Below are 5,000 nucleotides of genomic sequence, written 5' to 3' on the forward strand. Positions count from 1 at the left end.
TTTGATCAAGTTTATTGCGGGCTCTTTCTTAGGTTTTTAGTTTTTTCAGTAACAACACAGTCTATCTATCGCAGTAGGTTCAATGGAGTAAATGGCGTAACAGCTATGTAATATCAAGAGCTAGTGTTGTACTTACACCATGAATTTACTTATACTTTTGACACCTCTGGGCATATACCTACAACCAATCCACTCAAGGCAGTAATGTAACAACAAAGAGTCCATCTAGTATAATCTTTATATTTCACAGTGGGCTACTGCAGGCTTTTGACAGTAGCTGAGAAGCACTGAGTAACACGCAAAATAATAATAATTTCTTATAACCACATGTCACTAAAATATTTCTTTATTTTAGGTTAATTGTTCGAGCAAGCATCACAATGCAATGTACAACACCACTGTCAAAAATGACTTCCATCTTGTTAACTTTTGACCATTAATCAGCAATGTACACAGACTATGTCAGTTCTTTAAACCAAATGTAAGTTCATAAACCACAAGACATTTCCATTCATGTGTTATTCACATAACCCTTGAGGAGGTCAGCTGCGACATTTCCGTCTTGTGAACGTCTGACCTCTAATCAGTAACATACATGTGTCAGTTATATAAGATATCGTAAGTTCACAAGTATCAGCTAATCAACCAAATCAATCAACCAAGTTTTTCCACATAAGTCTTAATGCTTCAGCTGGGACAAGCAACACAAAACGGCTCCTAAGTAATGTTTTCCTCAATGAAAACACTACAGTATGCAGGGAGGCCGGCAAGGTATGGACAAAGGTCAGTTGTCCCGGGCCCAGGGAGAGAGGTAGTCCAAAAATCTGTTTTTCATTACATTGTGCGTATGGCAAATGGGGGCCCTTTCAGATGACTTTGACCTGGGCCCTTGCAAAAGGTGTCAGCAGCCCTGACGGTACGCACAATCTGTGATACATCCTATGTGTAATTAAATAGTCTGCTTAAAATGTCGGGTCCAAAAGCAAAACATTGTCACCTCATCAACCATTAAACTCAGTTTGAACCGTTCCCAGTTCCCAGCCATTGGAAAGTTGGCCATATCGTTGGCTTAGATCAGAGAGGGAGGAGGTGGATGGGAAAATCACTACATTGTTGCTTATGCAGTAATGCGAGAACAATTTAAATTCTACCACAAAAGTTCACAATCTCAGTTCAGTGATTTTCAGTGAGTTAAGATGATCAGGGGGATTACGACACCATTAAATTATGGGGTTATTCAAAACAGATATTCATGTACTGTATTATTTTCCAGTGAAAGATGCTGTACTGTATGAGACGCTCCAAAGAGGTCCCCCATCTCTATGAAATGTGACTAGCCACCAGAAAACAGGCCTTAAGTAGGCCCCAGGGCATATTGAGTTAATCATACATTCCGAAAGTGCATATTCAAAGCATTACAATGATACCTTACACACATGGGATAGCTGCTGAATATGTGGCCTTTTGAATATGTTTTCTTAAAAGTAGAAAACAGAGAAATCAGCTCTGAATGTTTGTCTTGCCCATATACAAGAGATGAAGTTAACACTTGTAAAGAAAAAACAATAGCTTTCAGATGAACCCATATAGTTTTCTGAAGCATTGAGTAGCTTCCTCAAGACCTCAACTTGCACATTCTGCAAAAAAATAAAACCCCCAAAAATAGAACGAACATATTCTATCTCAGAGACATATATGACTCTGGATTTGAAATCCAGTCACAAATGGGGTAATAATATGTGCAGCATTTCAGACCAGCGTTATTAGAAATATGCTAAGTTTACACCTCATGTCGAGTTAAATAATTGAGATTTACCTTTCTCTTGTTCTTCGAGCAGTTCTTCTGGTGATTTATTGGTTACTGATTACTGGTTTACTGGTTATATCTTTACATGTATCATTGAACCAAATGGGACCAACAGGCATACCTGTATTCTCAACAAGTCCGACAGGCGGACAAAGATGCGTCCAAAAGCACAAATATGAAGAGACTAACGCAAAAAATGGCGGCAAAGATCGAAGAAAGCGTTTCAGACGGACAGACCTAAGGACGGAAAGACAAACCCTCTTATAGAGATGCTACACATCTAAAAAGGGTGAGCTGTTCCTTTAAATTCAGGGCATTGCAGTGCACGAGTTTTACTGGTGGCGAGAAAAACTTTCTTACACATACTTAATTTGTTTTGCTGAGAGAAGTACATTGCACTCCTAGAGAAGTGTGATAACCAGTTGTTTGCATGCGACAACACCAGCATTTAGCCTATACTTCACTCTACTCTCAAAAGCAAATGCCACAAATATTTCTCATTTAGAGCTGCTGGCTCGGCAGTGGGGCTGAGAGGGGTTTCGTGTGGGTTTTTCTGGGGGGAGGTGCATGCTTCCAGAGCCAGTCACAGCTTTGGCTGGGCTCGGAACAAAGTCAACGGATAGGACCTCCCCACCCAATACATACAACGTAATGAGGGCCCAATTCTGGACACAACTCTCCTCGCCCTGGGCCACTGACAAATGACTCCATTTGTCCACACCCCTGTCAGCTTCCCTGGAGAGGAGTTGTGTGTTTTCTTGAGGTTCTCTGGTGTTAATTACTGAGTCGTTATCAGCCCTCCCTCCCAGGTCCTGGCTGAAGTTTAGCCTTGTGTCACAGCAAGGGGCTCTGGGGGAAACTGCTGGCGGTGCAATTATTCCTTCAGGGGTTGGGCGCGTGACGTTAGCATTGTTGGCTCTGAAAGAGAAGGGAGCAAGCAAGCGAGTGAGACAGACATAGTGATGGAGCTAGTGGGTATCTCTGCAAGTCTGATGCATTGCACACAGTGGGGAACCCAGTGTTGCCAGATTTAACAGTAGGTTGCCGGTTCAATCCCCAGCCTTACAAATCCCTTACTCCATCCATGGCTGAAGTGCCATTGAGCAAGGCACCTATCACCATACTACTCAATGTAGGGAATGTAACAAATGCCCTGCATTATTTTTGGGTCACTACAGATAAAAGCGGCAATTAAGTGTAATGTAATGTAATATCATTTCCTGCAAATTTGGCCTGTTTAGGATGACATTCTGTGGGTAACAAAGGCAAAGGGTGTTGGGTAGGTTTTTTTGCAGATGTATGGCCATAGAAATCAATCGAATTCAGTTGAAATTGGGTTGGATTTAGTGCCTCCAGGCGGTAATGGGGAACGTTTTTGGATTGTCATTCATCAGTCACATCTGGCAACCTTGGCAGGCCCATCCCTGGACAGACAGGCAAACGGACAGACAGACATCCTCCCATCCCATCCTATCCCTGTACTGCACCGTCCACTGACTCCACAGTCCACCGCGCTCGTCCACTGCACTCGTCCTCCCACTCATTATTCCCCCTCCGTTCCTCCCTCGCTTCATAAATCTCGGGGAAATGGCCCTTCCGGGTGGCGGGGCTGACATCGGGGGCCGGAGTGTTCGGGGCGGCAGCTCGATGACATCTTTAGGGGCTGACGAAGTGGCCATGCGGAAACTTTCCAGGAGCTTCTCTCTCTTTCTGTAGCCATCCCTTTCTCTCTCTCTTTCTCTCTTTCTCTCTCTCTCTCTCTCTCTCTCTCTCTCTCTCTCACTCACTCACTCTCTCTCTCCAACTCTCTCCAACTCTCTATTTCTCTCTTTCTCGCTCTCGTTCGCTGACAAAACTTTTCCAGGTGATCTACAACCTTCCTTGATCGGACTCTCTCTCTCTCTCTGGCCACTTGCAAAGGAAACAAGAAGAAGGAAAAAAGTCTCCATTCATCATGTTTTTGTCCAACAGGAAAAGATGGATTCGAGACAGAAGCAAGAGGGCATTGCACAGGCTTTCCAGTAAATGTACTGTTTTATGCTTTTAAGGTTTCTCACGAACTAAGCGACCTGAGCAGCAGAAGTCATTATTTCTCTATGGATGGAAGGCGAATAAAGCTACCAGTGCGAATTTTATCGATTAAAGCCAAGCTAATGCTATGGTAATAAGCTATGACGTGTTTTGGCGGAAACCAATTGGAACGTTCATATCGCAGAATGTCCCAGGCTGTCAAGACAGAGCTGTTATGTGATTACGTCAATGCCGCGTCCAGAGCGAATAAAGCGAATTGATGGCGAAACTTCTTCAACCATCTTCAACTACCTGGGTCGCGTAGGTATCGCCTGGTGTACACACGGCATGTAGGCCTCAGTTAGCGCTGATCTAAAACCCGGAGGATCCGGTTGGAGAGCCGGCTCAAGACCTCATCCGAACAGACCGGATGGCTGTCGTGCATTGATCCGCCAAAGGCGGGTCAGACGGCATTTCATTAATATGTGAACAAAATGGTAGTTACAGCGCGAGAAATTGTGAAACCGGAATATATCCTCTTTAGTTGACTACAACAGCCATTCTCTAATCTCCCTAGTATGCTGTTCAGTCACGAACACTCACTGAGTAAAACTGAACCAACTCCCGCCTCGTCATTCATCGAGCCTGTTTGATCCGTCCAGCCTGTTGTGGCCAATTGAGTCGCGGATCCCCGCTCCCTATGTATGTGCTTCTGACTCTGTTGAGGTCTACATTTCTAAATGTTAACAGTGCTCTGCCAACGCTTTAACATCTCAGTCTGTAGGCTACTCTTAGGGAAATTATAGTCTACAGACGTGACTCTACTATCACTCACTGCGTTACAGCGTACAGTCTTTAAAGCCACTGCTGTCACTCCCCTCGTCCGAGTCACTCAGCAGCGGCGCCCTCGGCCACACGGTGAGACGAATCCTGAATGAGTTGTTGGTAGCAGCGAATCCCCTACGGATCGGATCAACGCTTAAGTTTTGTTTTTGCCACGAGTGTGCGAGTCGCAAGGCAACTCGGCAGCGGAAGCGAGTGGTCATCTGCTGCTCGCCTCCTGACTGTCCCTGCTCAACTAGACTTCTGCTCCCAATATTTGACTTTTAGTCTTCTTAAATACAAACACACACATGATTTATTGCAAAATAAGGAACATGCCGTTTCACTGCTGCCAAAGGCT

The sequence above is a fragment of the Engraulis encrasicolus genome, chromosome 21 (genome assembly GCF_034702125.1).
Source record: "Engraulis encrasicolus isolate BLACKSEA-1 chromosome 21, IST_EnEncr_1.0, whole genome shotgun sequence".
NCBI lineage: Eukaryota > Metazoa > Chordata > Actinopteri > Clupeiformes > Engraulidae > Engraulis > Engraulis encrasicolus.